At 37.9% G+C, this 20,890-nt stretch overlaps 1 pseudogene; it reads right to left on the bottom strand.

Annotated features, from left to right (window-relative positions):
- Positions 1–12,611, bottom strand: part of LOC115439449 (ectonucleotide pyrophosphatase/phosphodiesterase family member 7-like) — a 17,986-nt pseudogene extending 5,375 nt beyond the window's left edge.
- Between the last annotated feature and the right edge of the window lie 8,279 nt (positions 12,612–20,890).

The following is a 20,890-nucleotide window of genomic DNA, read 5'->3' as shown; positions in this document are numbered from 1 at the left end:
GGATCCACTCTGAGGTTCTTCTGGAAATCCGGCCCCACAGCTCTGAAGAAGGCCTTCATGTCCATGATCTCATTATCAAAGCCGTGGTCTCCTTTGTTGTTGTGCAAAAGCCAGATCTGTACGGACACAGTCAGAAACCAGGACAAACATCTGACCATGTCTTTGACAAACGGAACCAACACTGCTGTTCCAGATCTCTGGGACAGTTGGACACATTTACATAACACATACATTAAAATGACAGGTCAGCTCCTTCAGGTACCATCCAACCAACCTCCCCCGACACTGTTTTGTACCATGGATACTGCCCAAAACAACTGGGACGGACTCAAAGAAATCCAAAACTCCCTCTGTCAGCCACTGTAGGATTAGGATTAGGGTTACTGATCCAGAACTAGCCCTTAAAAACCCAAAAGCATCTACTGATCGAACATGTTTAGAACATCTGAACACTAACCCTGTCAGGTGATCATAACAATAATTCAGGTAAGATGAAATTTCTCAGTTTTTCATCAGCATCAGATGTATCTATAGCAGGGGTGTCAAACTCATTTTAGTTCAGGGGCCATTCAGCTAAATTTGATCTCCAGTGGGCCAGACCAGAAAATAATAACAGAATAATCTATAAATAATGACAATTCCAATTTTTGTCTTTGTTTTAGTGTAAAAAAACCAAACAACAAAAACATTAAATTATGAAAATACTTACTTTTATGAACTATCCAAACAAACAATCAAAAAAAACCTGAAAAACTGAAATTTAAATTAAAAAACATAAGGAAATTTAGTGCAATTTTAAAAATATTATTCCTCAACTTATCATTTCTCCATGTGCATTATAGATCAGATCTACAAAGACACTAAACACTGAGGAACAGGCAGAAAATTGTTAAAATTGTACTTAATTTTCTTTAGACATTTCAGGTTGTTCATATTTGTTCAGGTTATTCACATTTTATTGTTACAGGATAGTTTGTAAATGTAAACATTTTCATCATTTAATGTTATTTTTTGCACTAAAACAAAAAAAAAAATTTGGTTGTTAATTCTAGATTTTTTTTTTGTGGCTTAATTCAAGATTTTTTTTTTACTTAATTGAAGATTTTTTTTTTTTTTTTTTTTTGCTTAATTCAAGATTTTTTTTTACTTAATAGAAGATTTTTTGGCTTAATTCAAGAATTTTTTACTTAACTGAAGATTTTTTTTTTGCTTAATTCAAGATTTGTTGCTAAATTTGAGATTTTTTTTGGCTTAATTGAAGATTTTTTTTACTTAATTGAAGATTTTTTTTTTTGCTTAATTCAAGATTTTTTGCTAAATTTGAGATTTCATTTTTGGCTTAATTGAATTTTTTTTTTTTACTAAATTGAAGATTTTTTTTTTTTTTGCTTAATTCAAGATTTTTCCTTAATTCAAGCTAATTTTTTATTTTATTATTATTATTTTTTTGCTTAATTCAATTCAAGACTGTGGAATTTTTGCACTTTGCAAAAACATCCCAGGGGCCGAACTGGACCCTTTGGCGGGCCGCATCTGGCGCCTGGGCCGCATGTTTGACATCCCTGATCTATAGGGTTCTACATCTGCTAACCTGAACCCTCTATGTAGGAACATGGAAACATTATTATCTTCTGCAACATTAGTTCAACTATAAAATCCATGTTTAGTTTACCAGTGATACTAGTTGTACATGCACGTTTTTATGTAGACTTATTGATATTTTGCTAAATATCATGTTTTCTTCAATTTTCTATTTTATGACCATTTATAAAGACAGTTAATTAAATACTGGAAAATTTTCACTGAAAAAAATTCAAATGATATTATAATAAATGGTGATAATCACTTGGTTAAATGAAGAGAGAAATTCATGAGATAAGCCATCACAAAAACTATAGTTCTGGGTCTGTATGGGCTAAATTAGGTTTGGTTATGCAGGGTTAAATATATGCTCAGAGTGGGCATTATGTACTGGTTGGAGGATTTTATATGACATTTCCCGATTAATGTCAATGCCCTCTAACCATAACCCTAACTAACCCTAACACTAACTAACCCTAACCCTCTAACACTAACCCTAACTAACCCTAGCCTTAACCCTCTGACCCTAACCCTGTTACCCTGGGGGTAACATTTCAATGTGACTAATGATAGATCATTACTAGGGGTTTAACAGTACAGAAATTTTTTGGTTTGGTATGTTTTTGGAGCAGTGAAGCAGACCAGTGGGGGGGTGGGGGCATGTATGGAGGGGTGCACTCTGTAACTACCGAAAACCGAAAGTGAAACTTAACATGCTTCGAACGTCCGACCTGGCTTCTGTGCCTCTGTTCTACTCTCTGTTGTCATGGTTACCCCCTTATCAATGCCCCAGAATGTATGTGGTGGAGACCCTGCACAAGGGTTCTGCCTGGGTCCACATGGGTTCTGCCTGGGTCCACTCTGCTCAGACTGTGTGTGTTCCACTTCAAGGTTCGTGTGGACACTTAAGGTGAGTGTTTGCGTTCTTCACATCGGCTACACATATTCGTTGGGTCCACCTCCATATTGTATCATATTGAACTGAAACGGTTCAGTACAAATGAATGCATCATTACACCCTTAATGATTACAATGTCAGATGGAGTTCTAGAGGTAATAAATTACGAGAATTGAAGACCAGAGCACTTGTGAAACCTGTGTTGGTGAACGCTGCTGTGGCATCATGGGTATAAATGTAAATGCAATAGAACCATCTGCTCTTCTACTCAGTGAATGTTTGCTTGGACCGTCATAGTGACTCACCCCGTTGACGATGTATCCAGGGTCAGCGATGAGGATGAGGGGCAGTAGTCGAGGATGGGTACTGTAGTGAAGTCTGGCTGGAACCTCCTCCTTTTATAGACATGAAGGTGAGGATGTGCTCCCTTCAGAGCCTTGTAGACCTTCTCCAGCTGCCCCTCTTTAGGCAGCAGCATCCCAACAGGACCGTAATCCAACAGCTGGAACTGGATGTCCCTGAAACTGAAGCCAGGGATCTTAGACAGAAGAATCTCCTCAACCAGGCCGCCCCGCAGGGTGGCAGTCATCCCATGGTCCGTGGTCATGATGATGTTGAGCTGATCGCTGAGGCCGTGGTCCCGGACTGTGTCCCGGATGTAGCCCACGGTCCGGTCCACCTGCCGGATCATCTCCTTAACCTCTGGAGAATCAGGGCCATGTTTATGCCCCGCCAGATCTGGTTCCCCAAAGTACAAGGAAACAAAGTCCAGGTCCTGTTGGTGGAACCAGTCTCCAATGACCTTCTGGACGTTTGTCCTCCATTCGGCCTCATTGGAGTGATCATAGAACATAGGTTCCACCTGCCTCACCTGGACCGTCTCTCCTCTGTAGGTGGCTGCAGTTCCAGGGAAATGAAGAGATCCTGTTTTTAGACCCTGGAAGAAGATCCAACAAGATGTTTATCTGAAGAAAACTGAAAGAAGAACCCGTAGAAGAGTTTGGAAGAGTTTGGAAAATGCCCGTTCAAACAGAACCAGTGAACAGGCCTATTTCATATTTGGTCAATAAAATACTCACAACTCATGCACCTTGTTCTTAATTGGACCTTCTGTATAGTATATGTTGCATATATTCTGGATCTGTGGTTTAGAGTTGGCCTTTTATTATTTTCAGTATTTCTTTGTAGTTGTGTATGTTGTGAGTAGGTTTCAGTATTTCAGTCTTATTTTTATGTGATAGTTGTGGAAGGAAAATGAATTATTGGTGATTCATTTTGTCTAAACTTTGTACTTGTTATTCTGACGATTTTAGACTCTGTACTTGTTATGCTGAAGATACTGAGCAAATCAATAAAATCTAGTTAAAACCAGATACTGTAGGGACATGTTATGGAACTTAAAGCTATACCTACTGAGGTGGCATTTCTCACAGCACTTAGTAAAAGTCTGAATATGAACCACCTCCCTCCAAAGCCCCGCCCACTTCCCCCTGCCTGAGCTCTGATGCTCCTCCTCTCCCCTGATGTGTGCGGTGGAGGTGGAGGTCCAGGTCCGGCCTGCTTCGGTGTGTGGACCCCTCCCTCAGTAATCAGACACATCATCCACCTGCCGCAGGTCCTGTTCCATCAGTAGACCCTGTATTTAAGGGTCTGGTCTGTGCAGCACTGGGTCAGTGTCTTCACTGCATGGAGATGAGGTGCCCAGGCGATGGGCGTGTGCATTGTGAACGTGCGGGATCCGTGAATTTTTCGGACATTTGAGGTTTCATAGTCCATACTTTATCATCCTACACTGTGTGACACCAAGTGTACCTGTATGAGTCCCATGGTCATAAAAGCTGACCTTTGTGCAGAGCTGTCTGTTTAGTCCAATACACCTGACTTGCGGAATTTTATCTCTGTCCTTCATTCATCGGACCCCCGTTTGTTCCATTAGTTGTTGTTTCTGTTCATAAATCCATTTTTTCCCTCTATGTGCGTTTCAGTTCTATCCATACATATCCTGAGACAGTAGACTGTGGTCAGTGACAGGAGGAGCAGCGGGAGTGAAGCGTCAGATTCAGAGGGACGCATATCAGATGCGGAGACGGCGATAATGGATCGGATGCTGGACGGTGGTAATGGATGATTGACAGGAGGCTCAGCCAGGCTCGCCCAATTATTCTTTCAGACCGAATAAAATGATTGGTCAGAATTTTATCAGAAATAGCAATATATGAGAATTAAACATTTTTGAATTTCAATACCTGGTGGATTTCTTTTACATTTTAGTTTGACACACGCTTATTAGGAGCATTTTAAGATGACAAAAGAAAAGCGTAAAAATGCCACATCATACGGTATAGCTTTAAGTAAACATGCATACATGACATGCATAGTATAAAGGCTCTTTGACTTTTATTTGTCAGTGTCCAGTCTTAGCAGACTACACCCTGTTTACGCCAAACAGCGAGACTTATCTCTGAATCTGTGTGTTGATCATTGCTGATTATTGCTGGTTGTTCACTTCAATTTGAAACATCATTCTGTAATAAATTTTTATAAATCTACAGGGTTATTGCGCTTCTTTCATTCTCACCATAAAAGATGGGCCCCAACAAGTTTTACAGTTTTATAGTTTATAGACAGCCTTTCTTTCTTTTTGCACTTTATAAACTTGCTGCTAAACAGAACTGATCAATGGACCTACATTGGTCCTGTAACAGTGACAATAAAGATCCATTCTATTCTTCTATTCTATTCTCTTCTATTCTATTCTATTCTATTCTATTCTATTTCTTTCTTTCTTTCTTTCCAGGACACTTAAAGATTTTCAGGGAACGAAGACACTGAGTGATAAACTATGTCATGCATCTTTTGTCCGATTCCCCTCAAACACATCCTGTAATATACAACATTATCGTAACACACTGAATTTTTGCGATGGTTACAGTGTCGGACAGTTTAGTGTTCTGTCAGTTCTGTGTTGTTTTTTTGTTACTGGGCGGACAAGGTTTGACCCCCGTTGTTGTTCCAGTTCTGTGTGTGAGTTAGCCGGTGTTGTGCTTATAGTTTTATGGTTGTGCTTGTTGTTGTTCTGTGGAGCCCGTTTACTAACAGCTGAGAAAAGCATCTCCGTAGCGTGTTGGGTGAGTCGCTCCAGGATGTAACAGTGTGATGTACACTAAACAGGTCCTGAGGATGGCTTCATCAGTTCTTAATAATGACTCCCGTCCTTTACGAGGTAAATTTCAGCTCCTTTCCTCTGGATGGAGATTTTTTGTCCCAAGGTGCAGGACACAACATTTATAAAAACAGCTTTGTTCCTGTCGCCATCACTGAGCTCAACAAGAAATAGTGACATTGCACTTTATTTACTTATTTTAGTTTTTATCCTTTCTTTGCTCTGTTTATTATTATTATGACTTCTAATTTTTAAATTTTATATTCTTACCTGGTTTTATCCCACACTGTTTGTATCTTCTCTAGTTTGTTTTTTTTTTTTTTAATAGTGTTTTATTGCATCTTGTTTTTATTTATTTGATCTTATTTATTTATTTTATTCTTTTACTTATCCATGCTGCTATACTGATGAATGGTGGAACACTGAGCACTTTTTGTCCTGTCTGGACGCTCGATCAAGTACCTGCCGAACAGGTTCAATGAATGTTTTGCTGTAATGCCAAAAGCAATCACTACGTCTGCAAAACAAATCTACCCACGGGTACAAATAAAGTAACCTTGAACCTTGTCACAATATGCAAATTAGATGAGTTCATTTACTTCCATCTCACTGACAGTTTGCCTTTATCTCTAATCACTTCCAAGCTACAGCTTTTAAAAATCTTGGTATTATTATCATTTTTTTTTTTTTTCCCTAATAGTTAATTGAACTCATTGTTTGAACGAAATCGTTCCAGTTTCAGCCTTTTCTGGAATGTGTTACTGCAGTGTTTTTCAACCTTGGGGTCTGGACCCCACGTGGGGTCGCCTGGAATTCAAATGGGGTTGCCTGAAATTTCTAGTAATTGATTAAAAATTAAATTAGGAATAAAAATTTACATTATATAGCCTAAATGTTGCCTAAAATTGGCGTTAATTATATGCAACATATTATGGCAAACTATTACACAATCAAAATAAATTAATTTTAGCAAATAAAATGTTTCCGTTTTGAATGTCTGGGTTTGCCAGAAATTTCTTATGATTTATGAAAAAAGTTAAAACTTACTAATAAAAATTTACATTATATAGCTTAAATGTTGCCTAAAATTAACGTTTATTTGCAACATATTATAGCAAACTATTATAGCAACTAACAAATTAATTTTAGCCAAAAAAATGTCTGGGGTCTCCAGAAATTTGTGACATTAAAATGGGGTCACGAGCCAAAAACGGTTGGAACCACTGTGTTACTGCCTGAATATGCACATTTTCATATCACTGCTTTCTTTTTAAACTTGGTTTCTCTTCCACACTGGCCCACACTTGGGGGTTGTAATATTACAAATGCTGCTAAAAGCTAATGTGAGTGATGTCAGAACAGATGTGATGGTACTGAACCTGTCTCTGTGCTGTGATCCAGATGGGCAGGCTGCCATTATCCCAGTACGAGTCCACAAACTGAGTCATGTAGTACTGTTTCTTCTCCTGAGTGGTCGTGTTAAACCATATGTTGTGGATGACTCCATGATTCTCAACATGACGCCCTAATGAAAGAATCCAAAATACATACACAAGCAAAGTTTCACTTAAACGTCCACATTGCAGCTTTTGTGAACCTTTAGCCTGAGCAAAGCACTGAAAACACCGGCCGTTCTCTTGGTGGATCAACAACAGTAAAAGGTAGTTTTCAAATGGAAAAACAGATGGTCTTTATGAAACACAGGGTGAAATGTTGTTCAGGGAAAAGACAGTATCATCTGCATATCAGCATAAACTGAGGCTGATGTCACTGAGGCCAAACCAATAATCTTCTTATCTGTCCAAGGAAATGATTACAGACTAAATGATCAACGGTACCTACTGATGTGCCTTTAACCTTCCATCTATCTGTGCTTTGAACTCTAACTTCAGTCTGTTTGGTGGCTGAAGTTAAGTTTTATTTATATGGTTCTTCTGCCGTTTGTTATTGACAGTTATTACCTCCACCAAGGAATGGCGGAGGTTATGTTTTCACCAGGGTTTGTCTGACTGTTAGCAGATAACTCAAAAAGTTATGGACAAATTTTGATGCAATTTTCTAGAAATGTTGATACTGGCACAAGGAACAAATGATTAAATTTTGGTGGTGATGGGGAGGGGGGGAGGGGGGGGGGGGGGGGGGCTGAGGGGCTGATCTGCCTTGACAGAGTTCTCTCCAAGCGCTTTTCTAGTATTTTTTTTTTTTTTTTTCCTTGATGCAGGTTCATTGGTTTAATCTAAATCACCCATAGGTTTGAATTGGTTGTTTGTGATTGGTTGTTTGTCTCTATATGTCAACCCTGCGATGAACTGGAGACTCATCCAGGGTGAACCCGCCTTCGCCCTTAGGTAGCTGGGATAGGCTCCACTCCCACAACCCTGGTGAGGATAAAGCAGGTTCAAAAAATGGATGGATGGATGGATCATGGGCTGTAGAGTTCTACAGTTTCAGTCTTCTGTATGTGCTGTACATACAAAAACTAACAGTAAAGTTGACTTTAATTCCATGGTCATTCACAGCTTTGATAAGAGCTATTTGGCCCAAGCCCACTGAATCCCACTCATGCTCTAAATGGTGTAAACTGGAATGGGAAAATACTTGCAGTGACATGAGGTAAGTTTAGTTTAGTTTAGTGTGGCTAATTCACTCCTGCTTTGACCTGGTATGAGTTCAGGTCCTTGTTCTATTTACTAGACACTATATTTCATTCAGAACATCTGACAGTGTCATCATTATTATTATTTCAAACTTTCCACTTGCCAACACTTTCCTGTTTCTATACAGCACAGGTATGCGGTTCGGGGGCCAAATCCGGCCCGCAAAGGGTCTAATCTGGCCCGTAGGATGAATTTGCGAAATGCAAAAATTACACTTAAGATATTAACAATCAAGGGTGTCAACATGATTTAAATTCAGATTCCACATACAGACCAATTAGAGCTCAAGTGGGTCAGAACCACTTAAACCTATAAATAATTAAAACAGCAAAATGTCTCGTTGTTTTAGCATAAAAAAGTAAAATTACATGAAAATGTTTATATTAACAAACTATTCTTTTAAAAAAAATTGTGAATAACCCAAAATGCCTTGAGATAGGTAAATGCAATTTTACTAATATTCTTCCTGTTATTAAATGTTTTGTGCATTTGTAATTGTAATGTAAGCTGTAATGCACATGTGTAAAGGATAAACTAATAATCTGAGGTATAATATTGTTCAAATTCCACTTGTTTTTCTTAAGATGTTTCCAGTTGTTCATGTTATTCAGATTTTTGTAGATGTACCGTAAACATTATCATGATTTTATTTTAATTTTTTCACTGTTATTATTTTACTGGTCCGGCCCACTTGAAACCATTTTGGGCTGAATGTGGCCCCTGAACTAAAATGAGTTTGACACCCCTGCTATCCAGTATCACGTTGACACAAGGGGAACATTTGGAAAGTCCAAAGGGAGCGGGTCTGTATCTGTAGTTCTTCTCGGTTCAGCTGGACTAGTTTAGCTCCAGTTGAACCTGAAAGAATGATGAGCTGGGCAAATGAGAACCTACACAGACAAAGGGAGCATGAGTTCCAGTATTATAATCCTTTCATTTCCAGTTTGGACTGGTGAAAATCAGATGGCATTTTAAAGGTTTAGCGTTGACAGTGGTCAACTTCTAAGATCAACCTATGTTACTTAATCATCTGCTATCACTATACTGGAATGTTGGAATCCAGATCTGACCTTATACTGTATCTCCATGACTATTTCACCTTATGGCTACCAAAATATGACTATACTTTTAACCCTTTCATGCATGAATTATGAGAACCTTAATCAAGATTTTTTTTCCTCTTGAAGCATGAAAATTATCTTATGAACCTATTTTCATGGAGTTCCAAAAATGTCCACTCATTTGAACCCCATGAATTTAATTTTAGAAACAAAGAAACATGTATTTACTGACAAACTGTGTGAAAACTATGAAATAAAAAAACATTTTTAATGCTGCTAATCTGACATTTTCTCACATTTGAACATACTCTAATACTACTCACTTCATGGAGATAATATGCAAAAAAACAAACAAACAAACTTTGTTTAAAAAAAACCCTGTTAATTAGAGTCTAACAACAATAACAAGCAACTGATTTACTCTCAAACATGTTACTGCAGATGAGGTTTATCAAGACCAGCAAAGTTACAGTAATGATAGGAATTATTTTTAGGACAAAGTAAGCCAATTATCAGTATGAATCTAAGATTTTGCTTAGATTATATCATTTGTTTTGTCATATTATTGTTTAAAACTGTGCCATCTTGTTATCTTGTTTTGTTTCTGCAACTTTCCTTCTTGTAAATAGGGTAGGCATAAATAAGCTGCTGCTTCAGCCTATGCCTTTTCGCCCATGTTTAATATAGAAATCCAAACTGTATGTATGTATATTCATGTTCTGTTAAATGGACGAATAAATTACTACTACTACTACTAATTGCAGTGTATGGAATGGTGCATAAGTGTCCACTGTTTTGGCTGATATGGAACTAAAACAACAAAATCCATGAATATAAGAGAAGAGCTTTGAATAGATGTCCATTGTAGTGACCACTATGCATGAAAGGGTTAATAAACACCGTTATTCAGTCTAGTTCTGTTCAGATGGACCCGTCGTCAACACCACACTAGTATTTGAGTCCTTCACACCAGTGACAGTTGGAAACATGACAGAACCCAATACTCAAATACCCTAAAGGAGAGGGCACAGCTTGTCCATCCTTCATCTCAGGGCTGTCAAACTCATTTTAGTTCAGTTCCACATTCACCCCAATATGATCTCCAGTGGGCCAGACCAGTAAAATAATAACCGTGAAAAAAGTAAAATTACATTATGATTATGTTTACATCTACAACTTTTCCTTAAAAATCTGAATAACATGAACAACTTGAAATGTCTTAAGAAAAACAAGCACAATTTTAACAATTTTCGGCCTCAGTTTATCACTTTATCATTTACACATGTGTGTTACAACTTACATTACAATTACAAATACACAAAACATATAGAACCAGGCATAATAATGGTAAAATTGCATTTATTTCTCTTAAGACATTTCAGGTTGTTCCTATTTGTTCAGGTTATTCACATTTTTTGTAAAAGGATAATTACCTCCGCCAAGGAGGTTATGTTTTGGCCAGGGTTTGTTTGTCTGTCTGTTTGTTTGTCTGTCCGTTAGTGTGCAACATAACTCAAAAAGTTATGGACAGATTTTGATGAAATTTTCAGGGTTTTTTGGAAATGGGATAAGGGAGAAATGATTAAATTTTGGTGGTGATGGGGGGGGGGGGGGGGGGGGGGGGGGCACTGATCAGCCTTGGTGGAGGTCTGCGCTCTCCGAGTGCTTCTAGTTTGTTAATGTAAACGTTTTCATGTAATTTTGCTTTTTTTCCACTAAAACAAAGATAAAATCTACAGTTGTTATTATTTATAAATTATTATGATACTGTTTTACTGATCTGACCCAACTGAGATCTGTATGTGGAACCTGAATTAAAATGATTTTTACACCATTGATTGTTAATATCTTCAGTGTAATTTTTGCATTTCACTAATTCATCCTACGGGCCGGATTGGATCCTTTGGCGGGCTGGATTTGGCCCCTGGGCCGCATGTTTGACACCTGTGCTTTATCTGTACACTTTTCAGTTGACATAAATAAGTGCAAACTCATCCAGTGGTGTAGTCCAGGGTATACGAGGGTATACGGAGTATACCCACTTATTTTTCCGTCAGCATTGCGTATACCCTCCTCTAAATCCCCCTGATGTGCTCCATTCAGTAAATATCTGCAGCCAAATTGCCCATTTTTTCCCCCTAGAATGCTGAAGCCATGACCGCCCTACTCTGCCTCCAATTGGCTAGTACTTGCTGCCTTCAATGATTAGATTGGTTAACTTTAGGCATGAGGACTGATGAGCCAATCAGAGGCAGAGTAGGCGGGTTATGCTAAGGAAAATATTGCTAACTAGTGCTGGCCATCTCTGGAACTTGATTGGACACCTCTTCAGGTGCCAGTGCTGCCAGTTGATTGACAGGTCACTGCACATCTCTTTGAAAGATGCGTAATTATTGGAAATGCAAATTAGAAAGGCAGAATAAATGTCTTTCAATTGAATGACACATATCAAGAGAACCTACTTTCATGGAATACATAATTCTGAGGTCAGTTTTAAGGTGGTTTCAGAATGAGTCACTGTTTTAAACTACTGGACATATGACTGCACATTTAGAGGAGAAGAGATTTAGTCACCAGTAGTTAAACTGTGTGAGTAGGCTAATGTTCTGAAAGGCCAACGTTATCCTATGTTTGCCTCATGTTGAATACATTTACATTCATGCAGCTGCCTGTGTGTCCAGTAAAACCTACAAACTGCTCCTGATCAAGTCATGATAATTTTATAAAAGTGAATAAACACTACTGATGGATTTTTGGGTAAAATAAATAGAGTAGTCTGACGTGTCACTGTTTCTAAAAGGGCATTTTTCTGGACTTTAAAAAAAAAAGAAGAAGCCAAAAATTGAGAGTATACCCACTTCTCCAGGGACCACTACACCACTGAACTCATCTGTAAAAGTCTCTTGAAGTGTTTAAAGTTAGACGGTTTCAGTCCAGGTGGAGTAGATCAGTGACATTACATATTATTCCTACTGCTCTTACCCGTGAGCATCGTAAAGTGTGAGGGGCTGGTGATGGTGATGAACGGTGGCGTAACGTAGGTGGCCTTCACCATCCTGGGCCATCCTGTCCAGGTTCGGCGTCTCCACCAGTCGATCGTAGTCCCAGCGGAACCCATCAAAAGAAATGAGCAGAAGTTTGTTCCTGGATGAGCTTCTGGAAGCCAACGGTATTTCAGAGGTGGAATGGTGTGCTGGTGCAGCAGCACAGGGAGGGCAACCAATGAGGATAAAGAACGCCAAGAACAGCATCAGTGTGACAGGATGGATGCACCTCGGACAACTCCAAAAGCCCCTGGTCTTTACAGGGTCAGGGTTAGGGTTAGGTCCACACCAGCGGCACATCTGAGTTTGATTCAACCTGTGACACAGACCTGCCGTGGTATTGTTCTGGACATATGTCAGTATCAGTCCGCTCTTATCTATCCAGGTTTATACCTTTATTAGTGGTTGTCATTGATAAGGAAATGTCTCCTATTGGGCACAAACTCCAATGGTCTTTGCATGAGTCAGTCGTCAGGTTCAACTGACAGGACGACTTTACTTTAGAAGTCTGTTTATTCACATGTCTACCAAATTAAATAATGCTAATGCTATTAAGAATCACGCTTATGGAAACTTGTCTTATTTGTCAGTTTTGTTGAACAGTAATTATTAGGGCTGGGCAAGTTAACGCGTTATTACTGCATTAACGCATTCATTAAATAACGCCGACAATTTTTTTAAAATCTCCCGTTAATGCCGTTCTGCCTTTCAAGCAAGTCGTAGTTCATTTATACATACGGACTCTTATTTTGAAACTCATGCTTTTATCTTGGCACTCCACACGCACTAGAATCAAGCGCTGGTGCCGGTGTAGCTGAGAGGGAAAAGCCAGCAAACTTTCTGAGAAATGCTGAATCAAACTTTGTGTAACTCCTGCAGAAGCAACGCCTGTATGTATCAATCATTCTGTTGTTTGCTAAATAATTTCACATGCAAACGTGTCGTTAGAAACATGTTATGACTTATTTTGGATGAGTTTATTACAATGTGTTATAACATGTTTAAGCTAATTCATTTATGTTAGCAGTTGGAGATGGGTTGCTAATTCTTTATGCAGGCTCATGCTAAGTTTATGTAAATTCATTGGTTGTGTTTAGGTATAATATGCCAGCCTTTGAACTAACCTTTACTTATTTATGATGTGATTAGCTTGATGCTAACTTGAATGGGAAAATCCATAGACATGCTAACGATTAGCATTTACAGATTAATTTAAAATTTACGTTTTTATCCAGCAACAAAGGTTCACATCAGAGATATTTTATGCTATTCATTCTGACAACAACGGAACATAAAATACTCACAGGCAAACGTTTTTGGGGCCATACAAACAGAGTGAAAAAAAACGTATCTTCTTATGTCCGAACTGACTATGGTAACACCAAAAGGACAAAACATACGTTAGTGACACTTATTCCGACCACTAGAGGGCCCTTTGCTTGCTTTTAACAATTGAACATTACATATTATTGGGCTTATTAGTATTAGTACTTATTAGTGGGCTTAAGACTCCTGTCAATCACTCACAACCGGAAATAAACTGATGGGGACATAAACATGGAGAAAAGTAGCGGTCTTTTTCATGGACATTTTCATTTTAAATGTCGTCAGATGGTGGGGTTGAGAAGGACAAAGTTGTTTGGAAGCACTGCAATGTGGAATTATTTTTATCACCGGAGTACTTCAAGTCTGAAATATCACTTAAAGGCAATACATTCTGTATTGTATGTATCCCCCCCCAATAATATAACTATATGATTAATCGCGATTAATTGCAGAAATCCATGTGATTAATTGCGATTTCAAAATTTTATCGCTGCCCAGCACTAGTAATTATACATTATACCTGTGTTTTTCAACCTTGGGGTCGGGATCCCACATGGGGTCACCTGGAATTCAAATGGGGTTGCCTGAAATTTCTAGTAATTGATAAAAAAAATAAAAACATACTAATAAAAAACATATGGTGAGTTGAGAGAGACAATCCCAATACATGAAAGACTGGCTTTTCTGCCTCCGTCCATAATAATATACATTATATATAGACTAAATGTTGTTCAAAATTAACCTTTATTCGGAACATAGTATAGCAAACTATTACATGATCAAAAACAAAAAATAATTTTAGCAAAAAAAAAAAGTCCCCATTTTGAATGTCTGGGGTCGCTAGAAATTTGTGATGTTAAAATGGGATCAGGAGCAAAAAAAAGTTGGGAACCACTGCATTATACGTTATACACAGGGTGCGATTTGTTGGGGGGATCAACCCCCCTCTGGTTTTTACATCCCTAATTCTGCTCAATGAATTTCATCCTCGGGGGTGGGGGTGGGGGGTGACACCAACCAATGTAAATAACAGCAGGTTGTGACAGTTTTCTTCCACCTATATCCAACATTACTGACACTAACGTTCACCTGAACTGAACTGTCGGCAGTCTCAGAATTTGCGAACGTCCCCATGCACTGGGGCACCATATAGGGGGGTGTAAATGTGACAAATTCATGAGGCTCAGCATTTGTGTGTCCAGTGGATACAGGTTAGAAGATGTGAACATTTCATGTAAGATCTGTTGTATAATAGAGGAATAGAACCTGGGAGTTGGACGTTGAAAGTATGTAAAGTTTTACTTTTGTTTCACGCCAGCATTAGTTACGTTAGTTTTGGACTGAATGTAACTGCTCCCCCCCTGCCCCACCGGAAAAAAAAAAAAAAAAATCCTCCCTCAGGTTTTTTAACAAATCACACCCTGGTTATACATATACATAATTACACTTCCTATGTCTTCTATGATACTACTTTTCATTCATAGTTAGCGCCTTTTTATGGATTCATGCTAAAAAAAAAAAAAAAAGCTACATTTTTTCTTATTCTCAGTATTTAGATATTTTTAGATATTTTGATAATAAACTCACTAAGCTGAATATTGCCATCTTTGAAGAGCATAATTTCATATTTATAGTTTCATTTTGTGTTTTTTTTTCCATCAGCAGCAGGATTTGGTTCATATCTGAACAACATGAAGACAGACGTTAGTGAGAAAACCGACTGAATGGTCTGTTTGATTATGGGTTTGACTCCATCTTATAAAGAAGAAGAAAGTGGAACAGAAAACCACATGAAGTGTTGAAGGAGCAGGGTGGGCATCACTGACCACTACCGTCCTTTTCTCATCAAAGGAATGAATCTACACATGACATACTGTAAAATGCACAAGAGACGAAAAGATGTTGTTCTCCAAGACAAATATATGTTTTTATTCTAAGGAATTGAACATGGTCTAACGCAAATGTTTAATATAATACAGTAAATCATTACATTACAATGAAAAATGCACACGTTACAGCATAAAGGTAAGGAATGAATATATATTTAGGATGATGAAATGATGCTGACATAACAAAAAAGCATCAAATGTGATGTGTTCATACTGTCTATGTTGAAATACTAGTGTTACAACTCTGTTAGTGGATATGATGGGGGTTTTTTTCACTCCTCTCGACCTCCACCTTCTGGATCCATCCCCAGGTTTCACACCACTACAGACACATGTGGTTTGTTTGCTGTTCTGCAGGACATGACAGTTTGAAGAATGTCCTGGATCTGGTCTGATGTACCATTACTTTCAAATCTTGTCGTGTGTGTATGTTTCAGATTTTGGATAAAATAACCGAGAGGATTATTTGTAAGACCAGAAGACCACTGGGAGAGTGCAGACCAAACAAACAAAAAGACGAACAGACAAACCCTGATGAAAACATAACCTCCTTGGCGGAGGTAAATATGAAGTTTAGAGTGAGAAGAGGAGCTGAGGATGTACAAACTTAGAAAGTACATGTGTTTATAGTAAGTGTTCAGTCTGTGCTCCAGCTCTCATATGACTCAGTGCTGCCCCCTAGTGCATATGACCTGCCACAGGTGTGCTCAGACACCTGTTGTACAGGCTGGTGTGTGTGACCAAGTGCCAGGAACATACCTTAGTGACGTCCATCCAGGTGCTGGTCTTTGGTCCTTTCATGTTTAGTGCTGACACATGCTCAGTAGACACAAGGCCTTTAATTATCTGTAATTAGGGTCCAGCTTATTAGATAAACAGGAGGAAGAAGAGTAGAAGGCAGACAGTACCAGACAGGAAGGTAGACATGATAGCCCTGAAGGTCCACATTTATGTATCTCCAGTGCATGTTGGTATGTGCAGAACTATGGAGAGAAATTTGTTTCTTTATTCATCAATCAAAAAGAATGGATTTGCAACCAAAAAAAGAGATTTGAGAGCAAAAGACAGTAAGTGGCAATCAAAAAAAGATTATTTTGCTTATAAATCAGTCTTCTTTGCTTGTGAGTCACTCACTCTGTTCTCTGCTCAGGCTGTGAATGTACAGGCTGTAGCCGACGCTATTTAGTGTAATCTATTACTTATGGGACACATTTCAATTTCAAAGAGTGATAAACTTTGAACTGACCTCCCAGTGACATAACACAACAGAGGAGTGGGTTTAACGCAGAAGCTGGAGCCGGGGCTGGAGCCAGGTCAAACCCATCAATAGAAACTCTTCTCTCACCCATCAATGTAGGCCCCGCCCATTAAGTGCAGTTAAATTAGCAAGCAAAACTTTTGAAGTCCCAAACAAAGTGGACTGATTTACAAGCAAAAGGATTTTTTTTTTTTATTTCCACTTCCTGCCTTCTGCTCTCAGATCTCTTTTTAATTGCAAATCCATTCTTTTTGATTGATGGCTAAAGAAACATTTCTTTCCATACAGAACTCTGTCAGGTCTGTCTGTCATAAAGGCTGTAGGATACGATGGCTGACAGGAGCAAACACACTTCATATACAGAAACGACTCGCGTATTAAAAGAACGTATATATATAAGATAAGAAAACAAATACAAGTAGACAAGGCTGCAAAAACAGAAACACACTGTAAGAACAGGGTGGTGCAGAAACTAAAACAAAGGCTGCATATCCAGTCACACTACAGAAGTGCTCCTCCAGGGGCAGCACTGAGTTTAAACCCACAAACAGACAACCAACGGCCAGGACACCCCTTTACGTCTGTGCTCTATCACGTCAAACATCACTTTCATCCATAAACTATTCTTCTCCTGAAACCACTTCACTCTTATTCTATCATTGTGTTCATTCTTGTAACTTTGGTCTAAAATGAAAAATCTTATTTTATCTAAATGTAATAAAAATTGAGTTAAAACATCTACAAATGTACTTATCTTGAATTTATAGTTAATCTGATCATTTTATTGGTACATTCCACAAACACTAAAGTAAATCTGCCCAAACTTTAAAGTCTTTAGGATTGAATTCCAAAAATACATCCGCTCACTAGAATTTGTCTTGAACAAAAGAAGCACAAAAACCCTGACACTTTATAAACAACTCTTCGATTTTTTCTTTTCTGCATATCTTTATATTTTAAAAGCCCTTACATTATGTTCATTATCTGTTTGGATCATTTTTCTTTTAGACATCTTTATTTGTTTAAAACTATCAGTGTTTTTTTGCATCTATATCTTCAATACAGATTTACCAATAAATAATAAATAAATAAATACATAAATAAACAGTTCTTTTTGCCATTGTCTGTTTGTGGGTTTAAACTCAGTGCTGCCCCTGGAGGCCTGGAGGAGCACTTCTGTTGTGTGACTGGATATGCAGCCTTTTCTTCACTCTGTTCTTACAGTCCGTTTCTGTATTTGCAGCCTTTTCTTCTTGTATTTGTTTTCTTATATATTATACGTTCTTTTAATATGGAAGTCCTCTCTGTATGTGAAGTGTGTTTGCACCTGTCGCCCACTGCAGTGGTATCTTCCACATTTATCCTCCTCCATGTTGGAGCCTTTACAGCCTTTACATGTCTGTAAACATGGGATTTGGTTTGTTGAGTGAGGGAAGGACAGGAGGTGTGTGTGTGTGTGTGTGTGTGTGTGTGTGTGTCTGTACTCTGTGCTGCAGTGACAGTGATGTATGTGTAATTTAAAAAGTCGTTCTTTTCCACAGACTGGTCTGCAGTCAGAGCAGCCGACCGCAGCCCATTCCCCTACAGCACTGATCTACACACACACACACACACACACACACACCACACACACACACACACACACATTAGAGGCTATAAACCCATTCTGGTCATGATAAAATCATGCCAAACGGGGGAATTGAAATGTTATTTTAATTCAAATATTGAAGTATTAGGATGAATTGTTTTATTAGTTAGTAGTTAATACTTTAACATAGGATTCATTTGTTTAATTTGTTTCATTTCAGTAATGTTAGTGATGAGTTCTTTGTGACCAGATTTATGTTTTACCCTGTTCTAGTTTAAATAGTTGGTCAGTATGTAAGCTTGTTAATATGGGAAACATCTGAATCAAGGTTATAATAGTTTTGGATTTTTCATTATAGTTTAGTTTTATTTAGTTTTGACTTTTTTTCCCTCTAATTCAGTTAGTTTTAATTAGTTTTTAGAGCAGGTTTGCTAGTTTTTATTAATTTTCATTTTTTCTAAATGCTTAGTTTTAGTCTAGTTTTAGTATTAACTTTAGTTTTTTCATATCTTTTCTCTTCTTCGCCGTCGAATTCACATAAATCCCAGACAGGACTCTGCTGCTTTCTCCCAACTTTAGTCTCCATGTTTCCAGGTAGAGTGGGGACCAGAAGACGACTGTAAACCACAAGTGATGAGAAGTGACGGACCGTGAAGTGTTATGGTGGCACTAGCTAAAATTGCTAGAGCAAAATAAATCGCTTTCGTATCAATCCGATATTGACAAAGATGAAAACGATGGGAATTTTATCCATAATTTTTATCTGTTTTAATTAGTTTTGTAAACACACAATACAGTTCAGTTAGTTATCGTTTTTTCTTTTAATTATAGTTTTTATTTATTTCAGTTAACGAAAATATTTTCGTCATTTTGTTAGTTTTTGTTAACGTAATAACCTTGATCTGAACGCATAGGAGTTAATTATCTTGGTCTTCCTCAGGGTTAGGGTTAGCGTTAGGGTCATGTTCAACAGAAGCCTGTTCGACATCATCCAAACCACCAGACTCAGTGGTCAGACTCGTCTTCTTATTGGGTGGAGATTTGAGTCGTGCAGTTTCCCTCCAATCTATTGTCCATGATCTGGAAGAAAATCCAAAGTCAGCGCAGACCCTCCCAGGAGTCCTGCTGTTCATTCACTGTTGTAATGAGTGTGTAACTGAATCGAAGAAGATGATGATGATGATGATGAAACATGTCGCATGTAAATATTTGACAGTGAGTACAAATGCTGATTCTGCTTTCACTTCTGTGGTCAGCATTGTGCGTTGTTGTGTGACCAGGACATATCTTCTCCCATGTTTTTTCTCCGTTCGAAGAACATAACCTAATCATTGTTACACTGTCTGTACACTGTATTTTTACTGTATCTATCCTATTGTGCAGAGGTCGTGGGGAAACATCTATAAAGCACTCTACAGCCAATATGCACACTACAGAAAAGAGCAATAAGGGACAATAAACAAAGCAGGATACAGAGAACACACAAACCCACTATTTTTAAATCACACACCTTGAAATTCATGGATGTGGTTTAATTTAAACAGCACAGATAATGTACAAAGCAAGAAATAATCTACTGCCAAAAAATATCCAGGGAATGTCACTGAAAGAGAAGGAGGCTACAATCTAAGAGGAGATTTAAAAAACAAAACAAAAAAAAACAACAAAGTAAGAACAACAATGAAAGTATGTGCAAACAAGCTGTGGAGTAAGTTCGTGGAACAGTCTAGAACAGGAGATAAAGGACAGTACAAACAGATATATTTATAAAGAGGTATAAAAAAATTGTTTCTAAATAGGTATATGGAACATTAAGGATAAAAATAGTGTTGTCTCAAATACCAGTCGTGGTTCTTAGAATTAAGAGAGGGTAATTCGGATTTCAGAGATTTCATATGTGTGAGTGGATTAAAGTGAGGGCAGATGGTGAAGTCGAGATGAACTGGGATTGTGGTGTGAAATATAGAATGGACCTTATGATGCCTTTAGGTTATCCACTCCTTTGGTGAAGTTTAAAAAAAAGTACCTTAAGTTTATAATTGTTCAGAAAATATTGAATGAGATGGTAGATATGTTTTGCTTTTTTGTTTTTTTATTATTATTATGGTGTGAATGCTCGATGTTGTACAACATTTAAGTTGATGTAAGCAGTGTTTTATGTTGAAAGGATAGGCAAAAAATAAGATTTTGCTTTAGCCTATTCCTCTTTGGTTTTTTATGTTTGCAATTAATGTACTGAGTACAATGATTGAGGTAAACCAAAATTATTTAATTAATTCATTTGCTGTCAGGTAAACCATCATCAATAAGAGGCGTGTTTTTTAACCCCTTTCATGCATAGTGGTCACTACAGGGGACAGCTGTCTCTCTAGTATATTCATGGATTTGGTTGTTGTAGTTCCATATCAGCCGACACAGTGGACAC

Source organism: Sphaeramia orbicularis, chromosome 19, assembly GCF_902148855.1.
Source record: "Sphaeramia orbicularis chromosome 19, fSphaOr1.1, whole genome shotgun sequence".
Classification (NCBI taxonomy): Eukaryota; Metazoa; Chordata; class Actinopteri; order Kurtiformes; family Apogonidae; genus Sphaeramia; species Sphaeramia orbicularis.
The sequence above is the reverse complement of the archived record's forward strand: the minus strand, read 5'-3'. Positions and strand labels throughout refer to the sequence as shown.